At 45.2% G+C, this 23,260-nt stretch overlaps 1 protein-coding gene across 3 annotated transcripts in view; it reads right to left on the reverse strand.

Moving 5' to 3' along the window:
- zmiz1a (zinc finger, MIZ-type containing 1a) overlaps positions 1-23,260 on the reverse strand; it is a 76,483-nt gene that overhangs the window by 36,880 nt on the left and 16,343 nt on the right. The gene's annotated exons all lie outside the window — the stretch shown is intronic.

Below are 23,260 nucleotides of genomic sequence, written 5' to 3' on the forward strand. Positions count from 1 at the left end.
ATAAACCCACTTCCATCACATCTTTTTCTTTCTACCTTGTTTCTGCCTATTTTCTACACTCTCTGCTAATCCTCTCCTCCACTAATCTCTACCCCTCTCCTTTTCCTTCTCAGCACAGCCAACTATTAGTCATATCGCTCCCTCTGGGCTTTATAAAACTCAACCCTCCACACATCATCATAACCACCAGCCTCTATAAAAATGTGAAATGACTTGTCCCAGGGGCGGGAAAAAATAAACTCTAAATGTTGCTGTTTGTTTATCTTCTGTTTTAATGTGACAACCACAGGAGCACCGGGCAGCTATGTGACACCCAACACTGCAAAGCAAACAGCTGTGATGTGGGGACATGTGAGCCGCTCTGTTGCCGTCTATAAATATGGAGCCTCAGTTGTGGAGAATTGCAGGTATGCGCCACCAGATACCCCCGGGAACAGCCGATTATTTCACCACTCAACGTGTGAGATCAAAAAAGAGCAGCGTGTACGAAGGGAGCGGAGACGCGCCTCCTCTTTCAGGCGAGTCTACTGAAATGATTTGAACTGTTTTCCCTTGATCCTGGCAACAGTTTGGAGATGGAAGATGAAAGCTTTTGCACTAATTATCAATTATTGTATATATTATCTTTTTGATTCATTAATTCTTTATAAGGTGTAGAATAAAGCAAGCCTACCTCAACTAAAAAACAAAAATAGTGGTCAGTTTTTTAGGGCAATTAAAGCAGCCAGTGTTCGCTGAGTGACTCCGGGGTGGGACTCGCCACCATATTAGCCAAGGGAATGACAGAGAACCTTGTCGCTGATGGGATAAGTTTGCGTCGTGATATTTCCTTCAGTTAACCCAGACCTGAAGCTAACCAAGAGGCTTTAGCGCCTAAATCTAACCAAGCAATGACAATAACAATAAAAAAGAAGGAAACATTGGCTGAAAGTGGTGTTTGCATTTATGTATGGCACATGTTGGCTAAAAAAAACCTTGTTATAACTTTCCATGATCTGTGAAGATGCTTCCAAAGTGATAATTTAGAATAAAATAACAGTAAAAAGTCACAGAATCCTAATAAAAGCTCTGACAGCTCGTTTTTAATTCAGCTGTTAACATTTCTCTTTTACAGCTGACGGATTAACCGACTAACAGTCGTAGAGCCGAAGGAATGGAAACGGATAAACTGATAAAATGTGTGATCGATTAAGCTAATATTAATTTCGGCGCTGCTAACGGAACAGATCATCTGAGCTTTTCGCTTTTTTGGTTCAATCCAACCGCACTAAAGTAAGCAAGGGTTTTGATGAGTCCTGTGTGCTGCCCAAAAATGACGTTTGAAATGTTTGCAGCTACCTGATGAACACAGTGCAGCATTAACCAGCTAATTTTACTCAGGATTCAGTAGAGACCAAAGACCGGTATTAAAGGAGACTAAATATAGAACCTACATTCACCTGGTGGCCAGAGGTGTGACTACAAATGACGCTAATGTTGCTTCTATCTTTTTGTATAAGGCTGTTTTTCTATATCGAGAGGGCGGAATGGATTTAATGGAAAGGATGTTGCTTTCTCTTTTCATATTTGTGTAGTCTCAGGTTGGTGCACACAGCTTTTTCTTTTGTATTATTATTTGCTATTGTCTTATGTGCATTAATAAGGAAAAAGGCCATCTATCTAACTACGAGATACGAAATCAGGTCATCCGCGAGCAGAACGGAGCTGGAGCATCACATGATGAATGAATGAACTCCTTATTCCATAGAATGTTCCAGTTGCTGAGGACTATAAATACCAGCTGGGGAAGATTGTATGTCCTGGCTGCCACATACGATTTTCCACTGTCACGAAAGGCAAGATTCTATCACTCGTGATGCACAAGGGATGAAGGCGAGTGTGTGTGAGGAGAATACAAGTCCAGTGTGTGTGTGTGTGTGTGTGTGCAGCCGTTATCACTGTAGCAGGCCCTCGGAGGACAACCAGAAATACTGAGCCCTTTCAGTGAAAGAGTGCATAAATCTCATAAGGTTTATTAAGTGGAATAACAGCAGACTAGTACATTTGAAAGAATATGTGAGGAGAGAGAGAGAGAGGGGAGAGGAGAGGAGAGGAAAGAAGAGGAGACAGGAGAGGCGAGAGGAGAGGAGCATGATTGACGGTGCAGACTGACAGGCTTGTGTAAAGCTAACCTTATGGGCCTGACTCCAGCAGAGCTGTTAGCTCACACACCGCCCCCTGTGGCTGCTGAATGGGTAAACTGACAAATTCCATGTCCTTCGGTTTCAGCACTGGCAAACTGCTGACCCAAATGCAATTAAACAACATCCACCAGGGCGAATGTAACACATCAGTGTACGGCAGCATATGAGAGGGCATGTGATAGTCTATGTGAGGAGGGAGTGATGAAGTGTGCGCAGGAAAGAGAAACGGATAGACATGGGCAGAGAGTGAGACTTACAAAGAGCGAGTGTGATTCAATCTGCTCACTAAGCCATGAAATGGTATTGGTGTCATTAGGGAGAGCAAAAAATATATCTGTGCCAGCCTGCCCTCCACTCCCCTTGTCTTTGACACTCCAAAAGCACAATCCTCACAAAAAAAAGCAACCAGCCCGACCTCTTTGCACTCGGTGGAACAAAACGTCCTACAGTGCTGCAGCTCCCACCAAGCATCCTTTATCCTTTATTTCTCACTCTGATCTTTTATTGGACAAATTCACCACGAAAAAAGACAAAACCACGCTTAACCATTTCCTCTTACAGATAACGCACACAGCACAACCGCTACACCACAAAACGTGTAATTTCTTTAAACACCCTAGGCGAAAATGTTAATGGGCAGCTGTGCAAGGACTGAGCATAAGTGATAAGTTACCACGAAACTGACCAACAACGCTAATTAAATTAAAAGGACACCATCACTGGATGACGGATAGTGTAAAAACAGAGGAATGTGTGTGAAAGTACCGATAATTCATAATCAAAACACACAATTTGAGAAATATTCAAATTAAGCGTCAATGGAACAACTCCAAATGTCTTCATCTGATTATAGATTGAGCTGTTCTCTTGTTCTGGGCTTGGAGAAAAGGCAGGCAATTGACGATATCCAAACGTAGATGCTCGCGAGGCCAATAAACACTTTACAATAAGATGTGTTAAAGTGGCAATAGTAAACATATTAGTCCTGGTTGGTTGATTGATTTGGTGACACCTGTAGTTACTGGCGGTAGAAGCGCATACGGTTTAATATCATATTCCGAGAAGTCTGGCCTTTTTTCATTATTCTTTGAGCAATTGCCGGATTTTAAATCGGAGTCTGTGATGAGCAGCTGCAGCTCTTCATCTAACAGCTCACTGTGGCTGCTAAAGGCTAAGCTAACTGACAAAACCGCTGTGGCTTCATGATTTAAATCTACTCATATTTAGGTATTATTGTGAAGTTGCAGCAGTAGAAAATGCTCAATTACTATCAACACCAATCAGTTCAAAACAATGAAAATATAATAATATTGCAAAACGTTCATCAGTGGCCCATAGGCTCCGTCATCATTGTGCTACACCGTTTTTGTAAATGAAAATCTTCAAGAATGCAACTTTAAACTGGGCACTTAAATTCTGACTGCTGGTATGCTGCTTGGAAACGACCTTACCTCACAACCAATTGTGTATTACTGTGATCCAATAAGAAGTAAGTACTGTGACTTCAAATCTTCATCTAAAAAAACCAAAAAAAATACGACTGAATACTTATTGATATTTTTCATTGCCCTGTTTACAGCAGAGCACGCGCTGGATTTCGTGCAGAATACAGAACTCGCTCAAGGACACCAGAACAAGACCGATGTTCGCCAGTACATGCACCAGGTCCTCCGACACAAGAACAGCCCGCGTATCCAGCGATGCAACAAATACAAACAAATCACGCTTTCAAGCTTCGCACGCTCAGAGTGAAATCCTTTAACAGAGGATTTATTTTTTACACAAACAGCTAAATAACCTTAGAGACCTTCCTGCATGGGTAGATGCGGAGAATGATGCGCTCATTCATCTTGCTCTGCGAGTTTGTGTATGCGAGTGCGAGCGCGAGCAGCGACGACGGCCACAAAACATCTGCTTGCTGCGAAAATCAAAACAGCCTAATGGTGCACACAGAGCACCGGTTTCATTCACTGAAGGGACGATCCACGCGGGTATTATCAGGCACAATAAACAGCACTGAAAGGCTAATGCGCTTCACTGCAGTTTTTACAAAACAATCTTTTAGCGCTGCAAAACACTCCACTAGTTTGCCATTTTATGTCCATCCTATCAGAACATCTCCACTCATGCATGTGTCACTTGTCCAAGTGACAAGACAGACATCCTCCTGCATGCACGGGCTTTAATATGTGTTGTGTTGTTTCTACGAAATGTTATTCTACTGTGCCCTGCTTGCGAGATCCAAGGAGACAAGACAGACAAATAGATGTGAAGACAGAAGGAGACAGAAAAACGCTCACACAACATGTTACATGGAGTGGGAGGTGGGGGGAGACAGGCAGGGAGAGATAGGGGGAAACGGCTGCAGAGCAGGAGAGAGAGATGGCGAGAGGTCATCCTTGGGTAATTTGTTTTGGTCCTCTCAGAGCGCAGACACACAGGGAGCAGGTAAACCAATTACAGTGTGACATGAATCACTAAGACCTACAGGCAGCCACGCAGCTGGCCGGCCAGACAGCCAGCCAGAGCAGCCAAACAGTCGACTGAGTGCACGCTGTCCCTTTCTCTAAGTGCCGCTCAATCAAAAGCCACAGCCCTCGTCCCTCCCTTGACCATGATTGCACATTTGGAGGGAGCTGATGAGAGGAATAAACAAACATAATGCCTCCATGAGCTGAGAGACCCTGTGAAGCTCTGACGGCTTTTTAATGTCCATCTTCAATGGATCTGAAGAGAAAACACTTCACCCTGGCTGCAGGGAAACACTATGAAACACGGCGGGCATTACGGATAACGGCCGAGCAGCGTTTACCGCTATGACGGCGTCGTCGGTGATAATTTAATATAATCTGTAATAGTGTTTTTGGTTCCTCAGCTCCAGCCCATTTTCAAAACCACAAACAATAACGATAATGATACGGCTCTTTTGAAGAGGCACAAGGTTGGATGTCAAATCCTAATGGATGTTAAAGCCAAGCCAAATACTCCAGGGAGAAGTATTTACACGACAAAGACTTAAGCAATTACTTTAATTTCCCTAATCGCCCGATGGCTGCCAAAACGATGATGTGTCAGGCCTCAGTCATATCAACGCCACTGGCTACAGAGAAGCAATAAGCAACTTAAATAAACAATCATCTAGGTCCCTTTCTCTGTGGCAACATCCCTAATCCTCCACTTGATGTTAAACTGACAGGAGCATCATGGAAATCCGTTCCGACATCAGAACGGGGAGAGAATGAAGTTGACAAGGAGAGGGATTGGACTGGATTAGATATCGGCGTGTCCTCCGCGCGTCGTAGAGTCAGGAGGGGTAAATATTTGATGGGAGGGCGTTGGTGTTGGGGCCAGGGGCGGCTATAAGGGTGCAGCTAATAAAGACAGCGGCAGGCGGGTTGTCGATCAGCGCTGGGACGGCGGCGGCGGCGGAGGAGGAGAGGTGGCTGGAGTGCGCGGCGGAGGCTGTCGCCCCCTCAACGCGTTCACCAAAGCGCCCGGACTTCTAATGTTAGCTCAGCGGGCAAAGATAGCTCTCTCCTTGACTGTACATCAGTATGCGCTCGCATGCATACACACACACACACACACACACACACACACACACACACACACACACACACACACACACACAGTGGCATGCACCAGTGAGACACAGTTGGAAGAGATTTCTTAAGATCTACCATCTTGCTGCCCCTTGAAATTAATAAGGGCCTTTGAACTGCTCTCTAAAAGCAACTAACTGGCCATTTGCACTGTCTGGCTCCGCTGGAGAAGGAACTCCCTGCTTCTTCTCGTGAACCCTCTTTTTTTTCCCTCCTTCTCTCCCATCACACCCGCTGCTCTCTTTCCTCTCTTTCTGCCTCTTTCACTCCATAATTCCCTGTTTTTCTTCCCTCCATCTCTATTGTCTTCCTTCGATCTCCACCCTCTTCATCTCAGTACCCTCTTCCCACCACCTCCCTCTCTCCTGACTCCCTCTCCCTCCCTTGCTCCCACCTCCTCCTTTTCTCTCTCTCTCTCTCTCTTGCTCTCTCTCTCTCTCTTTCTCTCTCCATTCCTCTGGCCCTAAAACCAGCCCCTCGGCCGCCCGCTCGCGCTCACTCAGATGGCTGTTACCATGACAACCCTGTTCTTTCAGCTCTCGCAAAATAATGAAGACAATGTGTTTTCCATTTAGATGAGTTTTCTGGTGCAGCGGGGAGATATGGAGTGTCCATCTTGCCTCCTCTTTCACTGCGGAGGAAATGTAATAAAAAAAGGGGTTTCTAACCTCTCTCCCCCCGACACTCCTTCACTCTGCCTCTCTCTCTCGCTCTCCCCCTCTCTCTCTCCCCACAGACTTGTGCACACACAGGTTAGGGTGCTGTGTAAGCCAGCTGGGTGGTAGAGTGAGCTCAGTCCTTTTGACTACAGTCCATAGAATAGCAGCAGAAGCTAATGTCTGACTGGTGTTCCAACAAAGAACATTATCGATGGGAGCTTTTCTTCTTTTTTGCACCTTAGGTGATATCTCTATGCTGAAAAAGAAAAAGGGTTCTTAGGTAGACACTTTTCTTATTAAAAATAACTGCAGTAAAATCACAGCAGCCCACTTGTCTGCTCCCTGTTGTCAAATCCAAGCTGTGACAAAGATAAACTTTGAACATTTCAAGTCTTATTTCGTGTTTTTTGGGACTTGGCGGCGATATTTTCACAGCATAATGCTCCGGTGCGGGAATAAATGCCATGACAACTAAAATTGATGGAGAGAGCTTTCTTTATTCTCTCTCTCCCTCTCTCACAGCGGTGTGGATTTATTAACTTGCGCACAGCACACGAGGGGAACTGCAATCCAACCACTTGTTAAGACTGAAAAGCAACATTTACTCTGCTCTGCGAGGTTGCAACACGCTGGTGTTTTCACCCAGAGGTTCAACATACAGAAGCAAGTCTTGATTTTTTTATTTTGGAGGGGAGGGGGGGGGCTTCATTTATGTTGACAGCTGTGGCGCAAATAAAAAGCTCTGGGTGTGAGAGAAAAAGGAAATTGCATGAGTCCTGACAATCAGCCTCTAAGTCCGAGTTAAAGGTGAAACACTGACAAAATAGAGCATTTCTCATAGACTATAAAATAACATGCACACATTTAGCAGAGCAGAGGCAACCGATCTACATAGGTCGGGATGTTTTTTTTTCCTGGATCACACACTGAGATGTACTGTATAGAAATATTCTGTACAGCCTTCTGCCCGAGCAAAGGGGAGACACAAATGAGAGAAATAGAGAGAGGGAGCGGTATAATATGTGTATGTCTGCGTGTTTACAGTGGAAATAGTGAGTCTGGGACATTTTCTTTGGGTCTCTTTTCCAGTGTTTATGGAGAGTGGTGAGGAACAACACTTCCTGAGAGGAAAGCCAGCTTTCCGAGTCCAAGCCCAACTCCAAGCCACGCAGACGGGGAACGCTCTGTCTCCAATTTATGTTTTCCACTCAGCGCGGCGTAAACACGACGACAGAAAAACTGGTTTCAGATAATCCACTTGCGCAACACAAAGGCAGACAAGCAGACTAATCACGGACAAATGAGCCAAATTGTCTCGGAAAGCAGCGATAGCCCAGCGCTCCCAGTGTTTACCAGCTCTAACAGGCCTTTCTTGTTGGAGAAGCTGTTAGGGGAGCATGACATAACGAGGGCCAGGCGTCATCCAGATTCCACTCCGTCGACCTCCCCTCGCAAGTTCTCACTCCCCGGCCTGTCAACGCAGGTGACAAGGGGGGCATCTGAAAAGAAAGCTGGAAGGAGAAACTCTTCTGCGCTTCTCGCTTTCTCCCCTCGCTGCTGGCCGCCCTCTGCTCTTGCTTAATTACATCCAGATCAGACTATTAATGAAGTCAGTCTGATTTTAACAACACCTACAGGGAGTGAAGGAGGGCTTCCCTCAGCCAGAGAGCATATCAAATCAAACTGGTGCTCCTGGCCTTGGAAGGGTTTTGTGGCCAATTAAAATGGCACGCTAAGACAACCCAATGCTAATAATGATTTTCACTGTTATTATTATTTTTGATTAGTACTCCAAATTTAGGAACGTCAGACTCATAATAGGTATATCATCTTTTTCAAACCAATGCAGTGACTTCACTTTAGGCAATACATTATACATTATTATGTATAATTTGCAGCATTTACCCTTATTAATTGTCAAAAATGTCACAAAATAATAAAAAATGCCCAAAACATGAAACTATAAAATATAAAATTGAGTAAAGCGGCAAATTCTCTCCGACCAAAAGCCAGAAGCAGAGCGTTTTTTGCTTGATAAATTACTAAAATGATTAATCGATTATCAAAGCTGTTGTTGACGAATGCCCCGTCTTTGGGAGTGATTAATGGACGGGCCGTTTTTTCGGTGCTAAAGCTCACTTCAGTGCTGCGCCACCAGCTCAGCTCCTGAGCCGATTCCGGATCGAGGAAGACGTGTTTATCCGTCGCCCGCCCGCTCCGCCGTTTGAAGTGCAGGGAGGCGGTGACAACTCGCCTCGCGTGCTGGCGTGTACGTTCAAACAAACCTAATCATCAGCCAAAGGAATCATACCGCCTTCTTTTCACACGCTGTTTACTAGCCCGCTGTGAGGTAAAGCTAGCCGCGTTTGATCCTCAAAGGGTACACCGCCAAACAAAAGCTTGAGCAAACACGAGGTGGGGGTTGTACATTATATAGTTCCATATGTATAGAATGATGGCAGCCTTTTGATGAGCAGGTTCCCCGTATAGAGCTTTAAAGTGCTCCGGTGATGCAGTTGCTTCCCACATGCATCCATATTTGATGTAGAGCATGTGGCGGGAAACAGCCTCTGTGCTCCAGGCGCTCTGATCTTCTGCAGACACTCCTGTCAGAAAGCATGATGGCACGACGCGTGCCTGTAACTGTCTCATCTATTGTGTATGTTTACACGTGTGAGCCCATTTGCGCGAATGTGTGCCACTAGGTGCGCATTGTGTCTACTCCAGTGTCTGGCTCTGGCTGTAATACCATTGTCCACTGCCACCTGCAGAGTACAGCGGCATTAGAAGATCCCCCACCGCCACCCACCCCGACACGCGCACACACAAATCCCTGCAGATCAAAACACTGCACTCCATCAAATCCAGTGAAAAGCCTGTTTACTGATGATCCGGTGTGAAGACAACAGACAGTTGGAACAGGAGATGGAGAGAGGGAAAAAGAGAAAGCGAGAGGTGAGGGGTGAGAGTGGTTGAGGCAGGGAAGCTATCGGGGAGTGGCCCACTGCAGGGGCTTTTATTATCAGCCATTGTAAGGGAGCTAGGTGGGATAATTGGTCTCCTAAGCTCAATGTGCTGCATGCATTTTTAACCAGCCCGCATTGTTGCTCGTTTAATATATAGGCAAGAGATAAACAGATACCAGAGAAATGCTGCGAAATTCAATGTTTATATGAGGCTGAGGGAAACATACAGATGTTTAATTACTGCTCTGTTTTAGTTTCTGTTAATGTTACTAGCACTCAGGTTGCATAATTGGTGTAAATGAACTATCGAGCCAGAAAGACGGAGCCAGTTGTAGAAACTAACATTAAAGATGTTCGTCTATACAAATACAGACTGTAATACAGTTATGATTTTGTGTTGGTTTGGTTAAGCGATTCACTGTCGCTCCTTAAAGGAGTGGGTCATAACTCAAACGTCAGCCTTCTGTTATACAAATCAATGGTTCCGAGAAAGACACAATTAAAAACAGATCAACCAAATTAGTTACTGCTGCTAAGTTTCTGTTTTCCACCCGAGCCCTGACTCAAATAATAATCAGCCGAAATAAAACTGTTTAGCTTTTCATCAGTGTACTCATTTCATATCATAATGTCTAATATTACTTAATATTAGAAAAATATATCCTTATTAATACTGTGATATTGGTTTTTAGGTGTCCATATTGATTGTTGACTCAGTTGGTACACAAAATATCAGAAGATAAGGAAACACTTCCAAACACTGAGGCACAAGTTTTGGCATTTTCCCTGGAAAACGATGAACATTGATTGCAATCAGATTTCTGTTGATTGGCGATTCATTGACGTTTCAGTCCTCATTAGTTTCAAACATTTAACACAACCCTCGTCTACTGCTTTTACAAGGCAGACTGAATATTTGTTCTAAAAACCAAACGCCTCGTCATTGTTCTAAAAGGGAAAGGGTGATTTAACCTCACCAGTAGAAGCGGCGTTCTAAAGGGGCATACGCACGTCGAGACCGTGAAAGTGGGTGGGTACCAAGCTGAACTAATGAGCTTTTAGGATAAAAATTCAGGGAATGACGATGGGCGCGTCTAATACCGTTGAGTGACATGAGTTCCCCAAACGTTAACCACAAGGAATGCTGATACAGGACTAGGAGACAATACAAGAGCTAGAGCCAACAACCAACTAGCTATATATTTAAGCTCTGCTTGTCTCATTTGGAAACATCAAGTGTGCAAGCAAAATGGCTTTATACAATGATCTGCCCCAACATTATGACCACCTTCTTAATATTGTGTAGGTCTCCCTTGTGCTCCCAAAACAGTAGTGACTCATCAGTGAATGGACATGGGTCTTCTGAGGGTGTCCTGTGGTGTCTGGCAGCAGAATGTTGTTAGTGGGGGCCTTTGGGTCCTATGGGTCAAGGGGAGGGGCCTCTGTGGATCATCCCACAGATACTTGATCAGTTTGGGATCTAGTGAATATTGGAGACCAGCTCAACACCTTGTGCTGTTCTTCATGTTTTTTTTTAGTTGTTCCTAAACCGTTTTCTGTGCGTGTGCCTGTGTCAGGCTGCATCCTGCTTGGGATGGCTGCTGCCATCAAGGAGTGTCACTGTTATGAGGTGGGGGGGCCTGGTCTGGTCTACATGTCTAAGTAACATCCACATGAATGGCAGGTTCAAAAGTTTCCCAGCAGAACAATGAACTGTGACAAGATGGTCCATGTCATTTACTTCTCTTGTCAGTGGTTTTAATGTTGTGGCTGATAGGTGTATGTGGACAGGGCGTAATAGACATACTGAGGCCTGCCGCTGTCCAAAAAAAAAACTGACAACTATCCAGCAACTGAGAGATGGTAAGAATATAAAACACACACCAGCACAAGCCAAGACATTTGACCCTCTTAAAATGCCTTGTAATGTTCTTACTGACCTCAAAGCAACAAAATGAGCATTAGAGCAGTCTCAGGCGGGCATTAGAGGGCTGCAGTGATCATGAAGTTAAGAGGGTAGTGGCAGGGAGCAGAAGCACCCGAGTTTAAGTGAATTAACAAAACTAAGTCGTGTTTAACCCCGGCGTGAGTCCATCCCTCCTTGTCGCAGGGCACACTGCCTGAGCTGCCACCTCGTAATAGCATTAAACACATCCCAAAGTGATGTTTGGGAGGGAGTACACTGCACTGCAGTCCAGACTGTGTAGGGCCACTTACAGTACACTTGGAACAAAGAACGGTTTTAGGCAGAACAGGGGGGTGCAGGAGGGATAAAATATAGAGAGGACAGAATACAGAGACAAGAGGTGGCAGGTGGAGGGAGTTTGATTAATGACAAGTCTTTTTGGCTCCCTTCCTCCTACCGTGCTTCCTTCAGGGACCCCACAGACCTCCCCCAATATCCTGCTCAGAAGCCCTCCATGAGATCTCCAGTCTGGGTCCATCCATCAACCCCACTCCCGCCAGCCAGCCACAACAGACGACAACCCCCACCTGCTCTTTTCTGCCTCCTCTCCATTAGGGTCAAAGCTAACAATTACCACACATTAACTACAGTCTGAAACTTAAACCCGTGCAAGTGTGTGAATCGGAGAGTTCAGTGCCATCTTTTAGTCGACTCTCAATGCACTTCTTGCTTCATTTTGTTCGGTGCCAAAAATTTTAAATCAACTAATCTTTTCAGTGTCACCACTCTTTCATGCTGCGTTGCCTTTTACAAAGTCAGTTTGAGCGCTTTTGAAGAACCAGAGCAAATAAATGGCTTCGTAGAACCATAGGCAGAATGGACAGGAACTATGTACTCCATACATATGTCGGTACACATTCCTGTTTACACTGTACTCCGTCAGGGTGGTTGAACAGGGTACACAGTCATCAGGTCACAGCTTTGATGTGAGTACAAAAGCTGCATAGCGGATGTAAGCAAGCCCACACCTCCACCAGCCCCCCCAGCCCAGCGGCCAATCCTCTCCTCTGACTGAGCAACAACCACACGCACACACACACACATACGCAAACAGAGATGCAGAGAGCTGAGCATAAGCATCTGGATCACACAAATGAATTCTATTTTCTGATGGCAGACAGACGGACCCGCTGGATGGCCGCCGCTAATCTGCCGCCTCCCCTGCTCCTCCTCCCACCGCCCGCCACCTATAATCCCTGACAGAGAGACAGACAGCGAGAAAGAAAGAGTTTGGGACAGTGAGAGAAACAGGGAAACAGAAGGAGGAGCGTTCGCACAATGGCGAAAATAGGCTTGATCTGATCCCCGCGTCTGAAATGAAATGGGCTGCCCGCTGGCTAAACAAACACTTGTTGGCCACTTTGCCAACTATGCTACTCAACACAATGGAAGACAGATGATGTTTCATTCACACTCTTGGCTGCCTTGTTTGATTTGCTGGCACAGCAGAGTTTATATAGCAGGAGAAATAATAAACTTCGGCGTGCAATGAAAGCTGCAGCAGCGTAGGTCTCGCTGAAGTCTCGTTAGGCGACAGAAGACTCGGCGGCAAACACGCTCCGAATGAGAAAACAAGCCGCGAGAGCCATATTTCTTCCCATTAAGTGTAACTGACTTGTAATTTAGCCCAATCTCCTGTGGGTTTGTCTGTGATCCCAGCACAGCAGCTGTGAAAAGAGGGAGCAGACATAAAGATGAGGTGTATGAGCGTGTGTGTCTTGTGTGCTACAATATGTGCTTTGTATTCATTGCAGATAACAGGAGGCCGTTGGAGAGGAGAAAACAGCAGGCATTGATTTTGTGTGCTGGGCAGGCATTTCTCCATTCCAGAGTCTGGTCGATACATACACCCAGAGCAGGGAGCATCGGAGTGGTTGTACACCACTCTGGACACTGCGCGCACACACACACACACACACACACACACACACACAAGTACTGGTAGTCAGCAGCAAGCGGACACAAGGTCCATCAGGTAATCACAGGTATCTTATTACCTGCCAACCCATTCAAAACAGACATAAGCATGAACACAGGCAAATACCACTACTTTGCAAACATGGGCCTGAATGAATCCAAAATGAACAAATGGATTCAATAAGGCAGGAGAGGGTGGGGGCATGTTTCAGCATTAAATCCTTTATCAAGTAGCCGGCAAATCAAACATTGATTTCCATGAGCCACTGTGCCGGGGGCAATAAGGATCTCCCTCATCAACCGAGGCAGCACCGGCCCCACACACACACACAAAGCAATTATACAAACACATCGACAGCAGACTAAATGAACTTTATGTCGGACAGTAATAGCTGCAATCTGAATAGGAAAACCAATTGCGCGGCCGCTCTGTGGGACCGGCCTGGTGTGGAGCCAGAGCGGGACGCCGGTCAGCTTTGATCAAAGGCGCTCAGCCCGAGCCGGACGAGTGACCGTTAGAGGGGTCACGGTGACAAATAGGACCGTTCAGCCCACGTTAATGTTTAATGAGACACAAAAACAACAACACTGCTTTTTCTGGAATAGCTTGATTTGCATTGCAGAGAGCCAGGCTGCACAATATTTGAATATTTTCATCAGTTTTCTATCAAAACCAATGAATCTAATGAAATGAGCGTGTATTTGATTAGAGGGTGGGTTCATTGCGTGAGGAATGCTACTACTGCTCATGAGCCGTTGGTTGTTTGTGAGAGTTTACATATAGGATCCGCAATAGTCTGGCGTTTTAGGATCCCCGATTCGCTACACTCCTATCGCATGACCCTGATCTGGACGGACAGAAACACATCCTTAACTACCAGTGAGTCATCAATCAACAAACTACAGACGTTGCTGACTTTGTTGTCCATGCAAGCATCTGTTGTTGTGCAGTTATATTCTGCCTTTTATCATGAGATCACTGCCTACATGAGAAGGAGGCAAACCGCTTTTGTACTAGTGTGGATGTAGTCTCAGTGTGGACATAGCCAATGAGAAAACTGTGGCGTCAAAATTTCAGTGCAGTCAACAGACCAGAAATAAAGAAATAATGGTAAAAACATGAATGTGGTCAATGACTCAAATGGAAGGTGGCCACCAGGACGTGACGTATACTTTATTTGAAGCCAACAAAATATAACCAATAAAGGAGATGTTACATTGGACAATCCCTTGGACTAATGTGCAGGAAGGCTCCAACAGGCGGTTTATGCTTTTGCGTCAAGTTGACAGCGTAGCTACGGCGACAGCCCAGACCCTACGCAGACCCTAATGCCGTAACCTGACATGCACCTCCCCAGAAATGTAACTACACGTTGCGGCAAAGCAGAGCGCAAGAGCTGTGATTTCTAGGCTTGGTAGTTGTGTATTTCCGCTTTAGTATTTCCGCCTGCTTCTCCATGTCTGCATTTTCAGATTAACTGTTTTGGATCAATAAAGATGGACCACACCGAAGAAAGATTGACTGAGGAGGTTCGAAGGTACAAGCATTTGCACCACTTGTCTTCTGCGAAAGTTTCAGTCACCATTGTTAAACGTGAAGCAGGAAATAGAAAGTGAAGCAGGAAGTAGACAAATTAACCCAAGTGACGAAAAAGACAAAGCATAGACTAGCATTTAGGTGGCGTTTTTAGCCAGACCTATGAGCGCAAGTATAAATGGCTCACACCAGCATAGGCTATGTGCGTAGGTTACAGTGTCTAGTCCCGCAGAGGCATAAACTCCTGAGTGTGAGAATAAGCTGCAACGTTAAAGTGTACCAATAAAATTTGTGAGAAAAAACAAACAAACTGGAAAGCCAAAGTGCATATCACACTGTTAAAGTGAACATAACTGAAATATTACTTATTTTTTAGTTGGTTTAAGTAACATAGTCAAGTAAGTAACAATGTTTTCTTGGTGCGTTACCACCACCTGTGGCTCAGACAAACGGAGTGAAACCATTGACCAGTGGCGACCCAAAAATGTCTTCTTCTAGTCTTCCAACATTAAAATTTAGCAGCAATATCAATAAATGAATGTATTTTGATGTCGGAGCATCCAGCCGTACAAGTCACAATCCGACGCCAACTGCATTGAGCCCACACCAGAACGTTCTCCAACCAGTTTTCTCTCGAGAAATTAAACTGTTGTGACATTTTAAGCTGCTAGCTGAGAGCCTGTCCTGGAATGGGGGGAGGAGGGGGGTGACGAAGAGGCACACACAGAGGAACACAGAAACATATGCATGTAAAAGATACATGCAGGGGGAAGCAAAATGGAAAAACAGGCTCAGGAAATTGGCCAGTTCCTGTAAGAGAGAGGTAGAGAATGAAAGAGAAGGAGGAGGACCAAATGTGAGAAAACAAGAGAAGGACGTGCCTTATGTAACCGCAGTGTCATTCTTCTTTTGTTTTTCTGACACACAGACACATAAGAGTGTCAAGAGTTTCCACTGATTATTAAAGGCTTCAGAGGAAACAGAGACTTGTAAAGACTTCCAGAATGTAGTGGTGTTAAGATATATATACTGTATATATGGGATACATATATGGTTTCTAGGGCATTGAGGACATATCTCTCTGGATCAAAAAACACAAAAATGAAAATAAAAGAAGAATCTCTGTTAAGCTTTGAATCGCAACATTTTATTCAGGAAACAAAGAAAAAAATGGTTCTGGGAGAATGAATGCACAAGGAAAGATTGTATCCTGCTGTGTCTGCAGGAGATTATTTGGCCCCGAAACAATTACAGAAATTGATTAATCAATCGACAAAATCAGTTTTCAGAGCTTAACCAAACCAGTCCTTCCCTCAGCATAACCCAGCACAGTAAACTTTAACCTCTGAGGCACGCGGAGCAGGACAGATGACCCCAGATGAAATTGGAGCCACTGGGTTTCCGCTTCAGACACCTAAAGCTCACTGACGCGCAAAACAAAAAAAATCAGAAACACCTGTTTCCAGACTGTTTGCAACACATTCAATTGAGTCTTGTGCACCATTATCCCTGTACTCACAAGGAGTTCTCACTCAAAACAAGCACGGGATCGCCTATTGTGTCTGCTGCAGTGGGCATGTGTGAGTGTGTGCCGAGGGAGAATAACAAAAGAAACACAGTAAGAGTGCACTGCTCATGTTTCCGTTAAAGGCCAGAGAGAGGGATTAAAAGTGTGTCGGTGATAATCGCAACACAAATTGTGAAAGGCGGCATTAATACAGTTAAAGTGTCAGTAGTCGTAGCGGAGGCTCTTTGTGTTGATCACGTTTAGACTGCAAAATTCCAGTTCAGACGCACTCTACTTTGGTATCGTTAATGGAAACATTCATGGGCTTCAGCTAATTCAAAACGTTGCTGCTCAGCTTTTAACTCGCTCCAGTAGAAGATGCCACATTACTTAGACTGTCGCTGGTCTTCACTAGTGGCCACTGAGTTTTAGAACTGAAGATGTCACTGTTTTTAAAGGTTCGCATGACTTGGCACCAAGTTACATTTATGATCTTGTACCTCAACTACATCAACTCCAGGGCACTCAGATGACATGGACGACTACGCATTTGTTGATTTTCTGTCCATCACCAAATAAACCCAGACCAATGATTGGATTGGCCTGGCATAGCTTTGTCAGAGCATAATCAGTTTCCAATGGAGTGGTTCCAGACAAGAAAAAAAAACTTGTGGGCAGGGACGTTGGTTTGGCTTTCAGGCTTTTGCTGTCTGAGATCATCTTTCAGGAACCTTTCGAAATTGTGACCAGAGGTGACCAGGCTTTAACAGTTTGTGCCTCTAAGTTATGGGACTCCCTACCAGCTTTAAATCTAATCCAGGATAAATCTGTGCTTTCTTTTAAATGACTTCGGGACACGTTTTATCGTGATAGGTATTGGACGCTTTATTTAAATAACTGCTTTAAATGTTAAATGTTCTGCATCAATGTGAAGTGAATAAATAAATTCCAACAACAGCTATAGTTTTTAGCAAAAGTCACTTAGAAAGGAATGTAAACAGTCCACTTCTGGGGGCTTTCTACTTTAAGTGGCGGATAAATACACATTTGGTACTCTGGGGGATGCATGCAGCTGCAGGTTGGTGTATGGGGGGATGAAAATAACTAAAACTACATAGCCCATGTTGTCATGGTGAGGGAACATAAGAGCAATGGTGTGGCTTATTGATGCGTTTTAATCAATTTTGGACAACAATGGCGGCTTGGAACAGAAGAATAATCTCCATCTAGCTTTTCGACTACAAATGTAACACTTGTAGGATCAATTCTCTGTTGGATATGGATTTGAGGAGAGTAAGGAAGGTGTACGATATTTGCTCAAGTATTACTCAAAGTAAGGTGTTGGAAAAAAAGTGTTAGTAGCTCTTAGTCAAGTCGGAGTCAGAAATGGATGAGGACTAATGAGCGAGGAGCTCTAGAAGTGCACATATCCATTATATGACTGGAACAAACCTTTCTAGGGTATAAATGGCGCGTCTATGTGTGTATATGTATGTAAGGGTGTCCTTTTCCTGTTAAGAGTTCATTAAGAGGAGCCACTTCCCCGCTGGCTGAATGGAGGAGCAGCAGCTTCGGGCTCATTGTGGATCCACTAATCCTTCACTTATCTGAACTCCATCAATACTGCTGCTGGCCCCCACCTTCCACTCCTTTCTCTGCTTTCTCTCTGTGCTTCCTTCTCCTCAATTTTCTCCCCCACAGCCCTCTCACCCTGACCATTCCCACCTCGCAGCTCTCATTCCAGCCTTCATCCCACCCCCGCCCCACCTAGCCTCCCCTAAGGTGATGCTTGAAATCCATCCCATCTCTTTTCCTTCCTCTGGACAAAACAGAAAGGGTACAGGGAGTAATAAGGCAGAGCAGCAGGGGTGGGATGGCCCTGGTAAGGTTATTAAGCCTCACACACAAACACACAATCCTCCAAAAGGCTGCTGAGGTGAGGCCCCGGGGGGTCGGGGGGCCAATTCTGTTTGTGCCTGTGTGTGTATGTGTCGAGAAGGCATTTTATGTGTTCATGAGGCGGGCTTGAACGACGAGGCCACACACCTTTCACCGGCACTAACAAGTGAATCTGCCGACATCCAGCGCCTCGCTGTCTTTAAACTGAAGCCGATCCAAATTCTGCGGGTTCTCTAAAACCGTGTTCTTAGAAAGGAACGGCCTTTTCATTTGAAACCACCACTCTCCAAAACAAATCCAGTTCATTTAAGTGGGTTAATAACACCTTGCGGCAGACTGAGACAGGTTTCATTGCAGGTTTTACAGACTGTCAGCCCCTGCAGCTGGTTAAGCGAGAAACTCCCACATCAAACTGGGGAAAAAAAAGTTTTTTGGTTTCCTTTATCAAATAAAAGCATAAAATCCTAGACTGTACATGGAAATTATTGATGGAGAAAAGAGGAGAGGAGAAGAGAGGTTGTAACTAGCTCTATCTTTACAGCAATAAGGATAAAAGATCTTTAGACAGGATTTGGCCGGTCCACTCTATAGCTGGGAGCTGATACTGCAGTGCACGGCCAGCGGTGGATCATTTTTCATCTCCAAATCTGCTTTGGCATGGTCAGAAGTGGCACTGTGTGGCGAGGGCGTGATGGAGGGGTGGGCGCTGCACTCAGACAAAAACACAGAGGGAATCTGAGAGGGAGGGGCTGCCGGCCAGAATGCATTGTGGTCCATCTGATGTTGTTTTTTTTTTTTTTTATTATTATTGGTGCTACACCAACAACACAAGGCTGGGTCTTCCCTCACTGCTCAGCTGAGCAATCAGGTCACCTCATCTTGACAGACACAAACACACATACACACATACACACACACACACACACACACGCGCGCGCGCGTGGAAAACACACAGTACATGGAGCCTGCAGCTGTTGCCAATGATGTCAGTCCTGATTTGGCCAAACTAGCCTTTTGTCTCACAGCATGAACGCAGAGCAGAGGGGGAGGCATCGTTTGGCAGTGCAGCAAGAGTTCTTCTGTCTCTAAGATTGTTTGGATTAAGGTTTAGCTACTGGTTGCTGACAGGAGAGTGTGATGGGGAAGATTTTTGTTGTTTTGGTTAAAGTCGTGATTAAAAAAACTGACAATAACTTTCAAATCATTCATCGAGCAAAGGTGATACATGTTCTCTGGTTCCAACTTCTCAAATGTTAGATTTGTATAATTAAAATAGCCTGGTGTAGCAAGACTCAATTACTATCATAATATATGAGCCTGGAATTACATTATGGTGTATGTTTTAACCAATAGAAAGACCAAACGACAACAACAACTACAAAAACCTGTACGCAATTACTCCTACAAACAATCAAGAGTCATTTTGTGGGTCTCAGATGATGTGTATGCGTACTTTGTCCATCACCGCATAAATCCCACATAAACGATTTAATTGGCCCAACGGACCTTTGCCGAGACAACAGAGCAACTCCAGACTTACCTGTCCCAATAAAACATGTGTCACCCTTACACCACCGCGCCACGAAACTCACAACTGTCGTTGTGATTTGAAGCTATCTGTATAGCTAGCTCTATGTTTATATGTATACAATTAAAACTCACGGGGAAACGCGATCCCTTAAAGCAGATTGAATCAAGTCATATAGTAGAAGTGAATCCGAGCACGCAACATAATTTTCCTCCCAACTACTGTGCACCAAACTGTCAACAAACGAGTATAAAAAGCTGCAAGCTCTCGATAACCGCCAGCCTCCTCAGCAGGTTACCGACGCCTCACTGTAATGAGCTGTTTCAAAAACTTGTACAAGTACAAAACTGATAATGTAACACAAAGTTAGAGACCGCGATCTAGTCAAACGCCCCCTACCCCCTTATCCAACACATGCGCACGCAGACAAACACTCTCCGCCTCCAACCCCCTGATGTCTGTTGGCAGAACTGTCTGAGGAGTTTAATTGGTACTCTCTTATTTTTTCCCTCTTTCTCACTCTGTCCCTCCGTCACTCTCTCACTCATCTGTGTGTGTGTGTGCGCACGTGTGTGTATGTCTGTTACAGCGTGAGCGTGTTTTCATGGCAAGAGGATGAGAGCGTGGGTGCCACTAAATGAAACAGAGGCTGAAGCAACTGCACACTCTGTGGCAATGTGATAGGGCGAGCCAACTCGGTTAACCGAATCTTGGAAGGAGAGCGCCGAATTAGGCGAACGCCACAAACATACAAGTGCACGTGGACACACACACACACCCCAGATGCACACACACACACACACACACACACACACACACACACACACACACACACACACACACACACACACACACACAAACAAGTTGTCCCGGTGCCCAGGCAGCTTTCCCGCTGCCAGTAATGAGGAGGTTTGGAGATGTGCATTTGTTTGTGCAGATCAGAAACACACACTTTAATGGCTGACTCAATGGCTCTCGCGCTCTGCCAATCGCGCGCCAGTTTCAGTCGACAGATTCGGCATTCTGTTTGCTCTCTCATTTGTGTACAGTAGCTTTTATCGCTGTCTGTGCACTCCGAAACGCGCACACACACACAGAGTTACATATCACACCTGCTGACATGAAATGCAAACATAGCATGAGACACTCTTCTGCTAAGCTATTATGCCGTCAGTGACATTTTCAAAAATAATCCTACTTCTCCTGACATTTAATGCGGCGGCTGTTGCAGTGCTGCCGTACGAGCGGGCCTGCCTCCTGATCAGAGATGTGTTTCGTGGAAGCCCGGCAGCCAAGGCTGCTTGTTGGAGCAATGATTTGATTAGGTTTGCGCTGATTACAGCTGGTTACAATATACAGTTCTGTCAGAGAGAGAAAGAGAGTGAGAGCGGGAGGGCAGCAGAGGGAGTGATTGAGAGAGGAAATGTCAGTTTGTCAGGCTGTCAAGAGCAATGCTATATTGCACTCTGCCATGTTTAGCCGAGATGCATGTGAGCAGCCGAGCGAAGGCTAAAAATGAATCAGCTGATATCAAAGAGTGCCAGTGAGGATATTAATACGAATCTTTAAGCAGTTATCAGCACCCAGGGGAGCAATACAATGCTTAACGTGAACTAGCTCCTCTGAATGAGATCACGGCAAAGGAGAAGGAGCAGCACGTCAGAACGACTCCCATTTCACAAACAGCCCTATCGGAGACAAACACTTTTAAAGGCAGGTGCCTTTCTTTGGCATTGTGCTGAGCGCTGCAGACGTGCGGCACAGTGGCGTAGCAGCTCAGCCGTGGTGTGTAATATTGGCTGAGAACAAATAATCTGAAAAGCCCCAAATGCCCTTTGCCTTTGTAAGCTTTATGAAATATTAACCAAATTAATCTACAGTCTTTTCCTCCCTGAGAACATACTGTGCTGCCACTGATTCCCTGTAAACCAACAATCATTCCTGAGATTAATTCAAAGAAATGCAGCGACATATTTGATCTCTGAAAGCCAGGGACAAGGTGTAATTATTCCCCCTCCATATATTATGTTTTCTATTAATTAAGCCTGTGCCGGAGAACGTTGCTGCGCTTGTTTAAGTGGCAGCCACAGAGCCACAGGCATCTCTCAACACAGCTGTATTCCTAACAGCGAGCGCGCCGGGTAGAACACGTTATTATAACATTACGGGGCTTAACAGTACAGCACCTGGTCGGAGGTCATATTGGTGTTGTACCCCGTGAAGATATTTTTAAAGGCCGATATGATACCCTGTTTAGCGAAGCAATTGCTAGATGCCTCAAGGCAGAACAAAAGGGCAGAGTTCACCGGGAGCAGAAAAGAGCTTCACTCTAAACATGTGACCAGACGATGAGGACGACAGAGTAAAATAGAAAATCATTTGAAGGGATTTTATAGATTGCAGATTTAATGTCCGTCTGATGGAGGAAAAAAAAAAAAAAAAAGATCAGAATAAATCCTCTTAGCCGTTTGTTTGGTAATCTGATTTAGTCTGATTTTTAGGCTGCTATCTCTGGTTGTGGTTACTGATGCTGTCTCTGGACTGACCACAGCCATTTTCACCGTCACCACCCTCCCCTCCTCCCTCCTCCCGCCGGAGTATTAGAGTTTGGGCTCGACATGCAAACAAAATATCGGTGCACGTAAATCCACGGCGCGGTTCACCAAATCCAGCGACGTGTCTGCTTTATGAGCCGATTCCCTGCTCTGACATCGCTCAAGAGAGGCACAGTGTGGCTGTCCCTGCTCCAAATAAATGACCTACTTTGCACATTAACACACATTTACATGCAGGCAAGATCCAGAGCAGCTTTATAGTTTCTGTTTCCAGCTCAGACACTTCTCGCTTTAAGCGCAATGTGGCTCTTTTTCAGTTCTTCGAAATCGCAGGCCTTTTCTAATTCTCCTGCCGTGTTTGAGGAGATCATTCGGACAGCAAAGCTGACCGGAGACAGGTCAAAGCAGATTTCCTTTCAACTTAACTGGAAAATGTGCGCTTAATGTGTGCCAGGTTCTCCGGGCAGAATTGTACTTTTGTCGCGCACGCGTGTAAAAGGAAAGGTAAGCTGGCACAGAGGCCCACCTAAGGTGCTCCCAGCACAGGCAGAGCTATTTCCAGACCACCAGCCCCTCCCGTCCCCTGCACCTCCACCTCTGGCAGGGAAACCACACCACTGCACAGGCCCCAGTCACAGACACGACACAAGAATGGATCCATTATTCACAGAAGCACACAGGGGACTGGCGCACAAGGGCGGGATGTGGCAGTGGCACACGAATACTTACTTTTACTTAACTTAGAAGTGCTCGAGTAGGCAAGATACATAATGAATACTTTTAAAAAGCAGCCAGTTCAGCTTTGTAGTTAAGCAATATTATATGTCTCGTGTGATTTGAGTGACGTAAAAGGACGTGCCAGAACTGATTTCTCTTTCTGCGCGATCATTGCCGGAGCGATGCGTGTGAACAGTGGACGCACAAACCGCAGCAACACAATA

Source organism: Chelon labrosus, assembly GCF_963514085.1.
Source record: "Chelon labrosus genome assembly, chromosome: 15".
Classification (NCBI taxonomy): domain Eukaryota; kingdom Metazoa; phylum Chordata; class Actinopteri; order Mugiliformes; family Mugilidae; genus Chelon; species Chelon labrosus.